The 18,836-nt window shown below is 46.4% G+C and overlaps 1 long non-coding RNA gene across 10 annotated transcripts in view; it reads right to left on the reverse strand.

The window, feature by feature from the left end:
* LOC307176410 overlaps nt 1–18,836 on the reverse strand; it is a 397,378-nt gene that overhangs the window by 122,071 nt on the left and 256,471 nt on the right. For 8 of the 10 annotated variants that reach the window (XR_013824735.1, XR_013824738.1, XR_013824739.1 and 5 more), the window contains exons 5-9: nt 11,870–12,068; nt 10,758–11,353; nt 9,804–9,935; nt 9,166–9,448; nt 428–635 (exon numbers count right to left, since the gene is read on the reverse strand). This is a non-coding gene — a long non-coding RNA (uncharacterized lncRNA). Of the gene's footprint in view, nt 1–427; nt 636–9,165; nt 9,449–9,803; nt 9,936–10,757; nt 11,807–11,869; nt 12,069–18,836 lie in introns of all 10 variants that reach the window. The other 2 variants (XR_013824737.1, XR_013824736.1) reach the window with 2 other exon arrangements.

Below are 18,836 nucleotides of genomic sequence, written 5' to 3' on the forward strand. Positions count from 1 at the left end.
GAAGTACAGATAGTTTCCTATAGTTGGAATAAGCAGCGCTTGTGGGAACTTCGCAGGAGACAGTGGTGATGGTAATGTAAATACAAAATAATAATAATAACAACAACCATCATGTCCTGAGTGTATCATTTGTGTCAAAAGCTGTTTTAAATGCCTTTAAATATGACTCATTTTATTCTCACAACAAACTTAAGAAGTGAAATATTACTGTCATTAGCTCCCTTAGAAAACGGAGACTCAGAAAGGTTAAAGTGAAAAGGCCAAAAGTAGAATCCGGAAAGCCCAATGTCAGGGTCTGTACTATTATCTGCTGTCTCTACAATGAGGTTGGAAAAAGAAGCAGGAGTTAGATCATTGCATTAATTTCCTAGGGCTGTCATAACAAATTACTACAAACAGAGTGGCTTAAAATAACAGAAATTTATACCATCACAGTCTGCAGTCCAGAAGTTTGCAGTCAAGGTGTCGGCGGGGCTCTGCTCCCTTTGAAGGGTCTAGTGGAGGACCCGTCCTTGCCTCTTCCAAGTTCTGGTGGCTCCTGGCAATCCTTCCCTTCCTTGTCTTTATAGGTGCACCACTCCAATCTCTGTTTCCATCTTCATCTATTCTGTGTCTCTGTGTGTTCTCACCTCTTCCTGTAAGGACAGCAGCCATTGGATTTAGAGACCTCGACTAATTACATCTGCAAAGACCCTATTTCAAAATAAGCTCACATTCTGAGGGTCCAGGCTGACATAAATTTTAAGGGGACACTATTAAACCCACTGTAATCATGAAGCCCATCAGTTCTAATCTTATCTCGTAGAGGCTTAAAGTGACAACCAATTATTATTATTTAGTCAGGGCTCCTTGGGTTATAAGTGACAGAAACTCAACTCAAATTGGCATAGGCATAAAAGGAATTTATGGGCTCAGGTAACTAAGAAGTTTGGGTATAAACTTCAGGTATAAAAAAGGTCAGACATATCTACTTTCAGGAACCCAAATGAATGCCTTATCTCATCTCTCACGTCTAATTTCTCTTGTGTTGCTTTCTCTGAAGCAGACTCTTCCCAAGAGATGTCAAGGTGGCTTCCATAGCTCCAGAAATAGGATTGAAAGGACAAATGGCCAGGTCCACATTTTTATTTTATTTTTTATTTTTATCTGCAGTTATTAGTAGTGCAAAGTTAGTAAAGATTATATCCTATCTTCTCATCAATTCCAGATGAAGGACATCTTTTTCCCTACGTTTCTAACAAAAGTCTAGGGAATGAATCACAGTGGACCAACGTGGATCACATTACATTCTCTAATCATTGTAGTCAGAGGAGGGGATATTCTAATTAGCCTGAGTACATGTCCACCCCACTCAGTCACCACTCCTGTGGATGATTCCAGGACGGTCCCCCAAGGAAAAATTGGGATATTGGACCAGAAGGTAGGGTAGGTACTGGATAGGCAAAAACAATACATTCCAATCATAGATTCAAAAGAGGAGAGTGACAGAGTTGAATAAACTTGAGTTTGCAAAAGAAAGCATACAGGTGTTTTCTATTACGTTCAAACTTGCATCTCTAAATCAATGTGTTGCAAAGCAAATGGCACCTGAACTTCTATAGCACAATGGTCAGCAACAGGTTACTCAGCATTGAACCATCAAAGCTCCTCCAGGCTCATCTACACGTCGCCCCAGTAAGACTGACTTCTCCTTGCAGGCAAGGATTACGATCATTATTGCTTCTTTGTCTATTCCAGCTCAATTGCATATAGAACCCTAACCTCCGGAGCTTACATTTCACTTGGGGACACAGCCTCTATGACTTACACAGGAGACAAAGAGAGATGAAATGAGACCAAAGTCCAAAGAAGGGACTCAGCCTAGCAAGATGTCTGAACTAGACAAACTCTTCACCTCACCCTGCACGTCTTAAATTTTTCCCAGAGTCAAATCCAATTAGAAGAAATGGCACAGGAATGGAATGGTCACATGATTCCTCCTGTAGATGACTATTATAAAAACCCGATTTAAAAACAAACAAACAACAACAACAAAAAACTATTTAAAGGCTTTGGAAAGCATCCAAAAGCAGAAGCCAGAGAAGAGTTTAATTTTGAAAAAACCACAACTGTAAGGGGAAAGAATTGGGAATTTGTGGATTTCTGACCCGTAGGTGCTCCACAACCCTCAGGGCTACAACCATGAAAACCCGAAGCCTCTGTGACCCAAGGTGCCAGAGATCAGAATATAGGGCTAGGAAAGCAGGTGAAAATTGAAAGAGGAATTCCTGGCAATGAGAGAACCACAGAAGGAATGAGATGCAAATACTGAGTGTAATCTCTGCCCAGATCCCTGGCTGACACTAAACTCTGCATTTACAGAAGAGATTCAGAGGGGCCAGGAAAAAGCGTGACGAGATCAGGAGGAAGCCTCCTCTAAAGGTAGAGCTGCAACGGGTGAGATCTGTTTGTTTTGTTCTTTAACTCCGGGGGTTTGTTTTGTTCTTTAACTCCGTGTATGCCCAATTTTGCACAGCTTGGGTAGCAGAAAACTAAAGTTTTATGGGCTTGACATGGCAGGAAATAGAACCCGAGATTAGCAGACAAACTAGAAAGTAGGGGAGAATCATAGAAGAAAAAAATAACTACTGAAAGTGTCAGTCCCATTGCTGCCCAAATTCTTGGCAAATAACCAACTTACACGGGCACCTGGGAGACTCCCAGAGAGCCACACTAAAAGAGCAGCAGTGGGAAGCCATAACAATAGAGCAAAGGGCTTCCCTGGTGGCGCAGTGGTTGAGAGTCCGCCTGCCAATGCCGGGGACGTGGGTTTGTGCCCCGGTCCGGGAAGATCCCACATGCCGCGGAGCGGCTGGGTCCGTGAGCCATGGCCGCTGAGCCTGCGCGTCCGGAGCCTGTGCTCCGCAACGGGAGAGGCCACAACAGTGAGAGGCCCGCGTACCGCCAAAAAAAAAAAAAAAAAGAATAGAGCAAAAATATCAGGTGCTACATATCTTTGAATCCAGGCAGGTCGAGTGCTTACTATAACAAAACTCCAATAATCCTCAGAAGAAGACAACATGACACAGATTTACTATTATGTATTATCTACAATGTCCAGTTTTCAACCAAAAATTACTACACGTGCAAAGAAACAGAAAAGAGGAATGCATACTCAGGAGAAAAAGTCAGGCAATACAAAATGTCATGGCATGGGAAAGGGTGTTGTCATTATCAGACAAAATTTCAAAATAAGGTATTAATGAAGGAGCAGATAAAGAATGAAGAAAACAACCACCGAAGATGTAATATAAAGATCAATAGAAACTCTCCAATCCACGCAACAGAGATTTAAAATACTGAGGAAAAGTAAACAGAAGCTCAGAGACCTGTGGGACAATGTCAAGCATGATCCAACATGTGTGTAATTAGAATCCAAGAAGAAGTAAAAGACAGAAGGGGGAAGAAACTGATTTGAATAAATTATGGCCCCAAACTCTTCAAACTGGGTACAAATAGGGTAGGGGAGTGAGCCTTCTCTGTATAAACTCAGATCTCCATCAGGATGGAATTAGCCTCAGGAACATTTGACTCAAAGGCTCACAGCTGAAAGATTATCTTTTAGGTCATGGCCACTGCTTTCCGAGGGAAAAGCCATCTGGGAGTCAGAAAAATCTAACTTGGAAAGCTCACGTCATTCCCTTTTACCTGTTATGTGACACTGGTTGAGTTAGTCCATGTCTCTAATCCGTAGTTTCCTCACCTGAAATATTGAGGTCATACTATGTAGGACATCTTGCCCTACTGTCCTGAAGTAGCATATGTGAAACATATATAGTTTAGTAATTTTCTTACTAATATATTTTATCTCTCCCACCAGAATATAGATTCCAGGAATGTGGGGACTTTTTTGTCTGATTGCTCACTTTTATATCCCCAGAACCTAGAACAGTGGCCAAGGTATGATAGGTACCCAATAAACACTGGTTGGAAAGAGACATGCATGACTTTATCACGATGAATGAATTGCCAACAGAGAGTCTGGTTAGTGCAGACACTCCACGAATGTTATTTTCCTGCCCTGTTTTCTTTTCCTCCCACATTCCAGGAAAGGCATCTACCAGTTACTGTGAGACCGAGTTCACAGCTCTGGACCCATTCTCATCCCAGTCAAAATAACATGATTATTTGGCTGAGGGAGACAGGAAATGACCAATAGCCACAACTAATGACACAGTCCCTGGCCAGGAAGACAAAAGAACAGCTTCTGTGCAGTGTAAGCTGCAAGGAGCCACAGGAATGTGAGACAGAAACATTTTTTAATGATTATTTTTACTAAACTGATACAGCTTGCCTTCCAGTTATTCTTTGATAAGACTGACACTCAACGCATACGACTCAAATGTGATTTAGTCAGCCTGAATTCTCCTTGCTCCTACACCCACTTCTTCTGGGGAAAGGGATAAGTCATACTCAACAAAGGAGAGAATTCGAGTTCCTCATCCTTAGAGTGTTACAGAACTTTTCCAGGACCTGATGAATATTATGAATCCTCTACCCAGAAAAAAATACACATACAATGTTTTGCATACATTTTTAGGGGGTGGAAGGACCCCATCCTTCAGATTCATGAACCATGTGGTCTGAAGCAAAGTGCTCCATTTTACAGATGAAAATACCAGGGTGCAGAGGGGAAAAAAAATCTAGCCCAAGGTCACATAATAAGGTCACTTATAAGAAATAGCTACAAACCGACCCCTGCCCCTGGTACCTTCTAATATCAAGACCAATGTGATTTTCATTACTCAATAACTATTTTGGTTTTTTATAAGCAGCCAAAATACCTGTAATCATCTCTGATGAGTCAGGTGTGTGACTCAGCCTGTTAATATCCATTTTGTCGGGGAAAGTATGAGTAGAAAATAATGACATTAGGGTTTGTACCTGAGAAGAATGCAGATTTAAATCTTGACCCTCCTCTTAGCTGTGTGTTCTTGACTCATTAGTGAGCATTTCTGAGATCGTGTTTCTCTTGTCTGGAAAATGGAAGTTAAGAGAACCTACCTCACAGGGCTGTTGTCAAGATTAAATATGATAATGCTTGCAAAGCATTAGCTGTTGTCAGTAGTAGTAATATTTTATAATTTTAAAGCCGTTTTCAAAATGGAAGTACACAATATTTTGAGTGATGACAATATCATAGGGATAAGTGTCCAGTTATCTACAATATAACTAGTCAGTTCATACGAGCACTAATCTCATAATATTTAATAGAAAGAGAATGTTTCCATCAGGATAGGCTGTTATCTCCTGAACCAAATAATCTTCCAAGGCTTGAAGGCTTGCAAAATTAGAGATTTACTTCTTATTCACGTAACTTGCCCACCAGAAGTTCCACAGTGCGTCTATTCCAGGGCCCCGCTGTGGAGCAGATTCTATCTAGAACATAGCTGGGCATCAGGTCAGAAGGGAAAGAAATACATGACAAACCGCACGCTGTCTTCTGCCTACTAGCAACACATATTGCTTCCACTCACACGTCACTGGCCAGAGCAAAGCCACATGGCCAGGCTATATATTCATGGGGTATAATCCCACCTCCATCATGGTTTACAGATCCCAATTTGTGAACCATAATGCAATCTACCTTGGTCGATGGGAGCTGCTCTCTGCAGAGACTGTCCTAGGTAATGAAATGTGACTATGGAGCTGAAATACTCAAGTCTAATCAAAATGACCAGGTGAGAAAAAAAACAAGAGTCCTCAGAGGACATAGAATAAAAGCCAAAACCAAATCCAAATGGTCCCAACTAGGCAAATGTGAAAGAAGTTGTTTAGTAAAAAGACCATAGTCTGCATGGAGGCTAGAAAAGGGGGGCGGGGTAGGGCAGTGTAAACCATGAATGTCACCATCACCGCTCGGGAGAGAAGGTTCTTAATCATTTGGCAAGAGTTATCTTGGTGTGCTTGGCTGGCACGTTTTTGCCGTGGTGGTATCTGTAAGTGGGGTCATAATAATACATGCCTCTCAGAGTGTTCATGGGAATCATTAAGTGAAATAATGATTGTGATGTGCTTAACACAGCGTTTGCTTCGTGTGCTTATTAAATGCTAGCTGATGGGGATAGAGATAGAGACACAGACATAGATATATTTCCCATCATATTTGGGGTCTGGACCCTGCAAGACTGTGAGCCTCTGTCCCCAGCTGACCCTGGTGCTGCCTTCTGTCACCAGAGGTGGCCTGGCCTGGAGCCCTGACCTCTATATCGTGCTTTAACATTTGCAAAGTACATTCTCGTCCATTTTATTCCCATGTAATCCCTACAAGTCCATACAGCCTGTAAGTGCAAAGTCCCCCAGCCTGTAAGTGGCAAAGCCAAACTCCAATGCTGATTTCATCTGAGGCCTTTGGGCTCCAAATTCTGTGCTCTTTCTCCGAGGAAATTCTGCCGCATCCTTTGATCTCTGTCTCTCTCTCTCTCCCCTCACCCTCTCTCTCTGCCATAGTTACTTCAAAGGGACAATAGTTGAAAAATAATGATACTCAGCCATCCCGTTTTTCATTCAGGGTGTGCATCTCCCTCTCAACGCTCCGGTGTGTCTGACCCAAGATGTGACTGGCTTTGGGTGGTTTGGGTCCCAGTTCTGGGCTCCGTAGGCCCTAGCACAGAAGGTTGGGCCTGCTTCTCATTGTAACAAGGTTGCACTAATTAGCTGCATTTGATTTTGCATATGGAGAGTAAATGCAAATGAATGCAAAGCAGTATGCAAATCAGCAACATCCTGGCTCCCCAAAAGAAAGAGCCTGCGATACTGATGTCATGACGATGTATATTAATAGTCCGTCCCACCAAGACATGCTGTTTTTTCAAAAGGGGCAGGCGTTCGGGTTTTTCCTTGGGGGAGGAACAGTAGTGACTTTATATTGAATTCCAAGTTTATGATCCTTGACAAGAAGTCTATTGGCCACAGTGCTATGTTCTCTAGAGAAGATTCTTGTAGGCAATGGGGTTTGTTGGAAAGAGGCACAGGCTTGGGAATGGAGCCATATACCTTGTGATTCAAAGTCCTGTTCTTTGCCTGGTCTGAGACCTGAGTCTCAGTCTCCCCAGCTGTGCAATGGGGTTAACCAACCTACTACCTACAGAGCTGTCGGTGAGGACACAATGAGACAAGAGGCGCCTGACACACAGTAGGTGCTCAGTAACCGCACATTCCCTGCTTCACACTCGTTCCTTCCTCCTTCGGAAGTCTAACTTGGCAAATAGAAGTAAAGAGGGCTCGTCTTCTCATCCTTGCTTGCCCTGCATTGCTTGCCCTCCCCCTTCAGGATCTTTCTAGTACGAAGCTGTATCACAGACCAATCATTTTTAACAAAGGCCCTATGACCTCTTAGAGTCCTCCAGACGTGAGAAGATGACTCTGTCCTGTGCCCCAAAGTACCACCTCCTGAAAACAATAGCAGCTTTTCTTACAAAGCTGGTGAATTCCTCCACTTTCTAGATCTAGTTCAAGCATCGCTGTCTCCAGGATGCCTTTCATGGGGTCCCTGAGAGACGAGGGGCTCCCGTCTGTGCCCCCAGAATGCCTGGTGTCCCCTCCACGGCTACGTTCTGTTATTGCAGCTTGCTAACCTTTTACCCTAAACACACTGGTTGTTTCTCATGATGGGGACTATTTCTGAATCATTTTTGCAGCCTTGGCCCATGGAACAGGGCCCGGCAAAGAGAAGATGCACAGTATGTGTGGGAGGGAGAGGGAGAGGGAAGGCGCGGGGGAGGGAGGATAAAAGGAAAGAGGCATCATCACATATTTCGCTGGAGCCAAGCACACACACATGCAGTTACTCCTAACGAAATCCCGACTAAAATCAGACACATTCTGGAAATGCATGAACACCTGAGCTTGCGTTTCCTGCCACCAAGTCCCATCCCAGAGCAAAACGAGGCCACAGGGACACACATCTGCTCTCAGGCAAAGGCCTCACTCCCACGCGGGCAGTGTGGGGACAGAGGGGCTTCCGTTTAGGGCACCGAGCCTCCCCAACCAACCTCATCCCCTCAGCTGAACATCTGAACGTTCTCGCTATATGTTGAGGATTCCTATTCTGTAACTGGACCCTCGAGCCGGATGCAAAATGTGGTGGCTCTTGATCAAAGTGCTCGAGGCCCACCCATGGGGAGAACGCACGTGCGCACACGCACACACCATCGCCACGTGCACACGTACGGGTGCTTGTGTGTACACAGACCTACCTTCATACTATACGTATGTACATCACGCAGACTCTCGTGTGTATGCACAGACTCACCTTCATACTATCCATTCACAGACACATGACACATGCACACAGACACAGGCACATATAGGTGTGCTCGTGTGTGCGCACAGAGCCGCCTTCACACTGTACAAACACACTCAGAGGCACATATGTAGAGCTCCTTACAGGCGAGAGACACATGCCCTGAGACTAGCTTTATCTTCCTCTTTGGTTCCAAACACGCAGGCACCGCTCTTGATGGTCACTGGCATCTCTGAAACTCCCCAGAAACTACAAAGGCAGCCCCAGAGTGCCCCGCCTGCTCTACCTGCCCAAGCCCATGGCTTTCGGCCTCTTAGGGCTCCACCCCCAGGAGGCCCCTGGCCCCCCTTTGAAGGCTGTTAATAAATAAACTTCAGGGCCAAAAGGCAGAGGTGTCAGCTGAGTGACCTGGGTGACTAACAGGAAGGAATCTATTTGCCACCCTCGCCAGCATTTTTTCATGATGGCTCTGGGGAGACTGAGTCTCACTTTGCAAGTGAAGAAACTAAGAGATGAAGTGAGACGCCTGGGGCCACCAGCAACATCCTCCCGGGGCCTGGGGCCCGCCTTACTCCCTGGCTCTGAGCTCTTTGCAAAATAAGCTCTTAGGAAGACAACAATGCAAAGATCTAGGGTGAGATTTCTCAGCGCCAGAGGCTTCTGAGAACCTCTCCACAGGAGCATCAGGGGAGGACACGCACTGCCCTCCCCTGCGGGGAGGATAAAGGCTCTCATTCCGCCCCGTTGCCGGCGGGAAGCTCAGTGGAAGGAGGAAAGGGTAGAGGAAATTGGGGAGCAAATGAAGGAGAAAGAGAAGGAAAGGGAGAAACAGAGGGAAAGAGGGAAAGACGGGAGGAAGGGCAGGCAAGCGGGCCATTTACCTTAGAGGGAAGAGTGGGCTCTCCATGGAAACAAAAGTGCCTGTGTGTCTTAAGACGCCGCTAAAGAGGAATATTGTAAATGTTCCACCCAGGAGGCAGGGATGATTGCCGGGCTTCGACAGCTGAATTCGAAAAACATTCCTATCCGTCACCATAGATCCCGGCTCCCACCTAGGCCAGGTGCTGTGGGGGCGATGAATGGCAGGCCTCACATACCCTATTTTATCTTAAACGTTCCTCTTAGACAAATAATATTCTGGGATCATTTTCTCTCTTCCTCCAACTGAAAAGAAAAGAAGGGAAGGGTAAGCTGGGATGAAGTGAGAGAGTGGCATGGACGTATAGACACTACCAAATGTGAAATGGATGGCTAGCGGGAGGCAGCCGCATAGCACAGGGAGATAAGCTGGGTGCTCTGTGACCACCTAGAGGGGTGGGATAGGGAGGGTGGGAGGGAGGGAGACGCAAGAGGGAGGAGATATGGGGATATATGTATATGCATAGCTGATTCACTTTGTTATATAGCAGAAACTAACACACCATTGTAAAGCAATTATACTCCAATAAAGATGTTAAAAAAAAAAAGAAGGGAGAAACAGAGAAGAAGGAACAGACAGATATGGGCAAAAGGTATGTACCTGCCATGACACCAGGGAGGGTCTTTCATCCAGACAAAGGTGCTGGAGGTGGACGGACTTAAATCTGAAACTCAGCAGCCCTTGCGCCGAGCAACAGGGCCGGGGGTCGCTCTCACCCTCTGACCCTCTTACCTGGGAAGAAGAGGTAATTTAGCCCACACTCTCATGGGATGGTTCTACACACCTAGTTTATATACGGCTTCTGTGAAAGGGCATAGTGGAGAGTCAGGTGCAGTGAGCCTGCCTAAAATGCCTTTCCTTCCCTTGCACGTGGAGCCTATATGGAAACATGCATATACGAAAGCACCCCCTACTTTCTTCAAGGTAGAAATCCCTCCTTCCCCAGAGATAACCTCTTTCCTGATGTGCGGTCTTTCATTCCCTTAAACGAGAACAGCAGTGCTTACAGTCTGCTGTTTGGGAGCAACCCCGTCCTGGTATATTCTCCGTTTGCCCCCAGTCCCAGCCACATCCATTCTCTGTGACCCCCAAAAATGGCATCTCCCGGTCTCCCTTGCCTTCTGGTTTCTGACCAGGCTCAGCCAGTAGAAGGGCCTGGAAGGAGACTGGTGGGAGGAAGAGAGAGAGATTGGAGTACTCACTTCTCCCCAACTGCATCTCTGCTGCGGTTCTGGGCTTCTGAGGTGGCCCCCCTGATGAGACTCCAGCCCCCCACTGCATTCCTGCAGCCAATGCTACTGCACTGCTGTGGAAACTCCCGCCTTGGTAGTTCCTAGAGGCCTCAGTACTTCTTGTTTCCTTAACTCTTCAAGGTTGATTGTATGCTCATAACAGACCACCCTACAACTTACCGGCTTGAAACATTAACCCGTTTTTTAATTCATAACTCTGTGGGCTGGTGATTTGAGCAGGGCTCAGCTAGGAAGCTCTTCTGCTCGCCGCAGTCATGGCTGGCTGGACTCACTGATACATTTGTAACCAACCGATGTTCACCTGGGAGCTGGCTGGCCCCGGATGGTCTCACTCGGGTGTCAGGTGGTTGCTGTTGGCTGGTGGTTGGGTCTTTCTCTCCATGAGGCCTCCAGTAGGCTAGCGTGGGCTTCTTTTCGTGATATCTGAAGCATTCCAAAAGGGTGAAAGCAGAAATTGCAAGACCTCTGGAATTCACTCCAAGTCAGTTTTGCCATAATCTATTCGTTCAAACAAGTCACAAAACCAGCCCAGATTAAAAGGGATGGAAACTAATTCCGTATCTGGATGAAAGGAGCAGCAAAGGAAGAATACATAATGGGATGGGAGGCATCTGTGGCCACGAAACAATCTATCACACCTGCCACCTCTGTAAATGACTCTTTCCTTTCCTTCTCTTCAGAATTCCAAGGGTGCCTTCTGTTTCCTGCTGGGACCCGGACTGGCACAATACATAACATTATTTATGACATCATACTCTACCTTATCCTTCTTCGAAGTGCTTTTTATGCTTAACATTACGTTTTTGAGATTCATCTGTATTTGCCACGCGTAGCTCTAGTTTATTTATTTTCACTCCTCCATCATACTCTTTGTAGGAGTTTATTTTGTCCATTCTCCTGTGGATGGACATTTAGCTTAGCAGTTTTTTGCGTTATAAATCCTACATTTCTCCTTTGCACATGAGAGTTCTCTGGGGAGTGTAGTTAGGAGTAAAGTTGCTATAGTGTGAGACTGCCACATTGCTCTCCAAAGTCAATACGGTCTTTAATAGAACAAATAGAATCTGAGAGCTGAACGAAGTTGAAAAACTGGGTTCATTTTACATTATGCAATTAGCTGTGTTTTGCAGAACCGTAGCAATGGCTGGTTGGAATGAACCTCCCACCCAAGGTAAGAATCCTTTCAACAGTGTTCCCAGGAGATGGTCAAACAATCCTTGCTTGAACTCTTAAGAATACACAGGGGAAGCTTGTTACTTTAACTGTGATTCCCTCTGCAGAGCAAGAATAATTTTGGAAAAAGAATAATCCTTTCCTCTTGCAGTACAGCCAAAGCCCAGGGTGTATGGCCTAAAGGAGAAGCAGCAAGAGATGATGAAGTTAGCAGATGTGGTTTTCAAAAAGTCAGCCTACCTGCAGTGTCCAAAATGGAGGCAGAGGGACCAAAGAGAGAACAGTTACGGTGACCCTGCGGGGAGATGATGCTCAAGTGAAGAGATATTAAGGATGGAGAAAGGAACTGGCTTTTGGTGGTTGAGGCTGGGATCTGACATAAAACTTCCATTTGGTACTTAAGTGCCCTGCTCACCTCCTTGCACTTTTGTTTCTTTATCTGTAAAAAAAAAGGGTAATGATAGTACCTATTTCATAGGGTTGGTATGATGACAAAATGGGATCTTACATTTAAACAGCTTAGTGTCTGCCTCATATTGTGTGCTCAATAAATGTTGGCTATTCTTCTCATTGAAGAACTATTGTCAAGAATACAGAAGTTAGGGTAGGTTAAATTGCTATCACTGAGAGACCCAGAAGTGCATAGGGTTGAAACGCTGCAGTTTATTTCTTGTGCCCATGACGGTCCAAGGAGAGCGTCTTTGATGGCTAGACAGCTCTCCCCACGTGGCGATTTAGGGCCCCAGGTGGCTCCGTTGTCACCTGGGACCTTGTTGTTCTCTTCCTCCAACCTGAGGAAGCGGAAGGAGGTCCGTCCACTTATTAAAAGCTCTGCACCTGGGTGTGGGCACCGCACTCCTGTTCACACACCATTGGCGAGAACCAGTCACGTGGCCACACCCAGCCTCACAGGAAGCTGGGAAATGCAGTCACTGGCTAAGAAGCCCCTTCTCTCTCCGCGTCGAGCTGTTGGTATTGCAGGCTGTAAGAGTCTTTCTTGTGGGGCGGTCTTGTGCATGGTAGGATGCTGGGTAGCCTCTTCAACGTCTATCTCCTAGATGCTAGTAACACAGACACACCTAGCTCATGGCAAACGAAACTATCTCCAGACATTGTCAAATATCTTCTGGGGTGCAAACTCACCCCCTAGAAGAGAACCACTGCTCTACAAAAGAAGAGGAAAATTCTGTGGGGGGGTGGGGGGCAGGGGGGGCAGTTGGCCACCCCTGGAGGAGAGAGAAAATTCAAACTAATAGCTTAGCTCAATTCCTTGTTCCCTCTAGAAGGTGAGCTCCCCAAGGCAGGGGTCTTCTGTATTTTGTTTACTGCAGAACTCCCATCTCCTGCACCCAGAGTAGCACCTGACCCCTAAAAGGCAATCAATACATAGTTGTCAACTAACTGGATGTGCTCTGTAGACTGGACCAGCATTCACCATTCAAACATACTTTGGGTGCTTTCCATGAAGCAAGCCCTGTGCTTGTAAAGGATGCCCTCTCTCCTTGTATCAGGAAATATCATTAATAATAATATTAATCATCATTTTAAAAGCCCAGACCCACTGGAAACAGTACGTTACATGGGATCTGCCCACCCCCACCCCACCTCTGGAGATGCTGAGCCCCTGGTACCTAAAGGAAAGAGATTCCAGCTCAGGCTGCTGTTCCACGGCTGCTGATTTCATCTTCCTGAAGGACCTCCCAGTGCCCGAGCTTTGCAGATCCCCCTGCTATGCCTGATGCCAAGTTATTGCATTCTCTGGCATTGGGGCCAGATTTGGAGATGATCAACATTCATGTATTCATTCAACAGATATTTATTAAGCTCCTACTACATGCCACCCATGATATTAGGACCTGGATTCAGAGCAGTTAAATCCAGTGGGGAAAAGAACATTTTTTTTTTTTTCCTGCTCTCAAGTTAGTCACAGAGATACAGAAAAAGTAAATAGACTTCGAAACAGGAGTGGTAAATCCAGTGGGACTGGCCAGGAAGGGCTGACTGAGATGAGTTTCCAGTGTGAGTAGTTGGGAGCTCAGCAAAAACTTTGTTAAATGAATGAATGAATAGGTGAGAGACAGGGACATCCAATCTGAAAAACACCAAGTGCAAAAGCAGAGAGACGTGCAAAATCACCAAAACCGTCAGCAAGGAAATAAGTTGCTGTGGTTGGTGTGTGCCAAGGTTGAGAGGGTAATACCAAGAGTAATGATGATAACAGAGAGATAGTTGGCACGTCTCGACAGTTTCCCATGCACTTGGCACTGTTCGAAGGGCTTTAGGCATATTATTTCATGGAATATGTACAACATTATTAGCCCAACTGTACCGATGGGAAAACTGAAGTCCAGTGAAGCTAAGAATTTGCCCAAACTTGCACAAGTGGCAGAGCTGGGATTCCGACCCATGCCAGAGACTTCACTCTTCACCTCTGCATCTTGGGGAGGGTTTTGCATTTCACGGGAAGTCTTTTGACCTCAGTCTTGCAGGTAATGAAGAAGCCAGGAAAGGAGGCCACGCGGTCTTTGATCTTAAACACCTCACATTCCGTGAGGAGAAACAGGCACGGGCAAAAGCCTTTAGAGTCTGCACAGGCCATGACAAGTGCTGGACCACAGGCATAGACAAAGAGGCCTGTCTCCCCCACCTCTGCTCCAAAATGAGGGCAAGTTGAATGTTCATTTGACTAACCGATGAAGGCTTCATGGAGCTGGTGTCACTTGAGTTGAGTCTGGAGGGAAGAGAGCGCATTCAGGCAGATGTCACCGTGTATCCAAAGGCATGAAAACTGGAACCTGCAGGTGTTGGAGGCGTCTGGAACAGTCTGGAGCAGCAGGGTGGGGAGAGGCAGGAACGGCATATTTTCCACTTGGAGCTTGTCTGTGGCCCTGAGTTCAGGCTTTAGGCCTTGAATAAGCAGTAGCCACAGGGCTCCTCCAATGCTGGAGAGGGTGACCCTGCGTTGCTTAAGATGGTAGAAATGAAACTCATGCAAGAAACCCCTACAGAAATGCTACAGGCTTTCAACGTGCTCAGCAGCCGTTCAGCTGAGCACCTGGGCCCCGTAGAAGGCAAGGCTGCCGGCAACCGAATGCACTGATGGACCCAAGAAACGTTTCTTTCCTCTTCTCTTTTTTCAATTTTTACAAGAAAAAAAAGTCCCTTGAATCTGGCTAATATGAGAAAGTCCACTGAGAGCACCTGAAAAAGCAAAAGATGAAGGGGGAAAGAGCCTGAGATCAAGTCCTAGCCTGGCTCTGACCAGCTGCATGTTCATCGCACCATCACCTCCTCCTGAGGAAGACTACATTTCCCAGCTTCCCTTGCAGTTGTTTGGGGCCACGTGACTGAGTGTTGGCCAATGGGGTGTGAGCAGAAGGCAGGAAAGTCACTTCCGGACCTCACCCTTTAAAACATCCTACAAGACCCTCTTGCCTTCTTTCTTCTTCCATGGCAACTCTGGGGACCACAGGCTCCAAACAGTGCATGGATGGAGGAGAGCCAACTAACGCCAACAGGACTGCAACTTGAGCCAGAAATACATTTTATTTGTTAATTCACTAACATTCCAGGGTTCCCCTGTCCCTGCAACACTGATTCTCCAGTGCTTCTAAAAGTGTGGTCCACAGACCTCCAGCATCAGCTTCACCTGAGAACTTCTCTGAAATGCAAACTCTCCAGCTCCATGCTAGACCTACTAAATCAAAAGTTCTGTGCGTGGAGCCCAGAAACTCTCTTTGGGGATTTTGATGCAGCCAAAGTCAAGAACCACTGGTTTACTCTATATGCTACCGTGTGGCCTTCATCTTTTGAGCCTCAGTTACCCTCTCTGTCAAATGGGGGTGAGAACACCTCCCCTTGCTGAATTCAGGTGAGCATTAAACGTTACTACGTGGTGTGATATGTATAAAGAATCCAGCTCAGGAGCCCACACACGTTCCACCTACAGTCCGGAGCCAGATGACTTGGGAGAGCCACACAAATAGTAGGTGGGAGTCCGCCTTCTGCCGCTGTGAGAGGCATCCTCTACGATGGCCCCCCGTGATCGCACCTCCCAGGATCCAAGCCCTTGAATAATCCCCTCCAGTGTCTGGGCTGGACCTAGTACGTCGGGTCTGATGAACCTTCCTTCAAGGCCCACGGGGAGAATTCTTTGCCTCTTGCAGTGTCTGGAGGCTCCAGGCATCCCTTGGCTTGTGGCTGCACAACTCCAGTCTCTGCTCCATCCTCACATGGCGTTCTCCTCTTCTGTCTTCCCTTCTGTCTCTTGTAAGGACACTTGTCATTGGATTTAGGGCCACCCAGATAACCCAGGACGATCTCAAGATCCTTAACTTAATTACCTCTGCAAAACCTCTTTTGCCAGATGAGCTCACAGTCGTAGATTCTGGGATGTGGACGTAGATTCTGGGATGTGGACGTATCTTCTGGCGGGGCCACTGTTCAACTAACCACACGGCCCAAAGACAGGGATGGGTCTTATTCAACATTATATTCCCCTGGTCAAGTCACCCTGTGTAGTGCTTGACCCAAATAGGAATTTGACACAAGTTTGTGAACAGAAAGGCAGCAGAGCATTTAAGTGACCGGGCTTTAGAATTAGCTAAACCTCTATTCAAACCGCAACCGCTTACAAACGATGTGACGTTAGGCAAATTACTTAACCTCCCTGAACCTCAGTTTCCTCCTGTGGGCATTTTAATAATACGTATCTCATGGGGTTATTATGAGCATTAAGCTAGTAAGTGCAAAACAGCTACACCATATCTGGCACCTAATGGGGATGCAAAATGCAAACACAGTGCCTGGCACACAGGGGTCCTCAATAAAGGCCCGCTATTCTGACTAGCATGCTCATGATTGGCATGGCTGTGGTTCCCACTCTCACACACCTCCCAGCCTTTTGCTCTGACTACCACAGGGGCCCCTTCCCGTGCTCAGAGTCCCTGGGGTGATCCAGCAGCCCTCCATGGAGACAGCTGTGGATAAATAACCCAGCCCTGCCCTCCCACCCGCAGGCCCCCTTCCCTTCCCACCGCCTGGCTCGCCTCCTCCAGTGATGTCTCCCAGAGCAGGGCTGGCAGTGAGCTCGCCTAGGCCCCTCATTGTTATTCCTGGCACGAGGTAATCCTGCCAGCATCCTCAGAGACCCGTAAAAATACCCGCAGTTTGTCTTTCATCAGAGCAGCTCAAAGCCCCATGGCATCCGCTCGAGAAGACAGTGCTCCCAGCTGAGTTCTGGGAGCCGGCTACTTCCCAGGATGGTCTGGTATTTGCAAGGCAGAGGGAGCGAGTGTGAACTGAAATAACCCAGCCCAAGCACTGGCATACCCAGGCTGCCAGGGAGATACAAGGCTTAGTGTATGGAGAGCTCCTCCCTGGAATTTTCTGGATGTCAGTGCTCTGAGTCACACGCGAGTGGGTCTGCATTCCCACTCGGCTACTGAGTAGCTGTGTGACTTTGGGCATTTCACTTAGCCTCTCTGTGCTTCAGTTTTTGGCTCTGTAAAACAAAGTGGAGATGACATCCACTTCCTAGGTTTCCTGGGAGGGTTAAAAGGGATAGTCTAGGCACAGATAGAAGAAAATATTTGCAGCACATATATCTGACAAAGGACTTGTATCTAGAATGTGTTAAGAACTCTTGCAATGCGCTAAGACAAACAAGACCCTTCCCCAGATGCGGGAAAGACATAAACAGACGCTTCGCAAAAGAAGATATATACAATAACTACATGAAAAGGTGTGCAATGTCATTAGTCACCAGGGAAATGCAAATCGCAATGATGAGATACCACTTCACACCCACTAGAATGGCCAAAATGAAAAAGACTGTCAATATCAAGTGTTGGTGAGGATGCGGGAGCAATTGGAACTCTCACACACTCATGGTGGGAGTAAAAAGCTGATATGACCACTTGGAAAAAAGGTTTGGAAGCCGCTTATAAAGTTAAAAATACACTTAGCGTATGACCCAATGATTCCACTCCTAGGTATTTCCCCAAGACACATGTCTATAAAAAGGCTTGTATGTGAAAGCACATAGCAGGCTTATTCATAATCACCAAAAGTTTGAAAAAATGTCTGTCAATAGATCAAAGGATAAACGGAGTGTGGGCTATTCAGGCAACGGAATATTAGATAGTGATAAAAAGGAACAGCTGCTGGTATTCCTGGATGAAGGCCATAAATGCTCCATGGAGTAAAAGAAGACAGACATGAAAAAGCAAAACTTCCATTCGTAAGTTCTAGAAGAGAGAAACGAAGCTGTGGTGACAGAAATCAGAGCAGTGGCCCCCTTCGTGTACAGGTGGGGAAGGAGGCTGAGTGGAAGAAGGCCCAGGAAACGTTCTGCAGTGGTGGAAACATCCTATGTTCCTGTATTGGGGTGATGGGTACATGGGTGTATACATTTATCAAAACTCACCAAAATCTGTACTTAAAGGCCTTTGCATTTTGCTGTATGTAAATTAAATCTCAATGCAATTGGAAAGGGACCATGTGTGTAGAAAAGCTCAGCAAGGGGGCCAAGTGGAGAGACAGGACTCAGTAAAGGTCAACTACGATCAGAAAACGGTAAAAACAAGTAAAAAGCATGTGCGTTATTCAACTGTATGTTGGGAGTTCAACGTGCTAATCTGGATTCTGACCTGAGAACCCCATCTGAGATGTGGCAAAACTCACAAGAAGGCACCATGGGCTAAGCCTTTTGTGCCCAGCTCCCCACTCTTCCTTTCTTTCTCCTGTGAACAGAGAAACAGAAAAGGAGTGCTTTGCTGGCTGAAGATGCTCTTCTTAGAAGCAGCGGGGCGGACGGAAAGGGTACCTTTGGGGGAGTGGTGAGAACAGGCTTACTAACTATAAAGATACACAGATGCCTCAGTGGGTCCACAGCCCACACGGTTACATCCAGGGTTTCAGAGATGCCCAAGGCAGCTGTGGAAATGAGTTTGGCCCAGCTGCTTAGGCAGCGGGCTCTTGAAGACAGAACAGTATCCAAGGTAAGGAAACTGGCTGAGGCCCAGCTGTCCCCCAAACTCCCATCCAATCCCAGGCCAACTTTCCCCATTACTAGTCTCCGCTAGCAGGATCTCCCTGCATCCCTCACTCTTCCTGGACTGTTCCATCCTCACGATATGGTGGATGTGGGCCTGTACCCGAGCAAGGAGACGTCACTCCCAGCAGAGCACATTGGCTGTTGTACTGT

The sequence above is a fragment of the Stenella coeruleoalba genome (genome assembly GCF_951394435.1).
Source record: "Stenella coeruleoalba genome assembly, chromosome: 17".
Taxonomy (NCBI): Eukaryota; Metazoa; Chordata; class Mammalia; order Artiodactyla; family Delphinidae; genus Stenella; species Stenella coeruleoalba.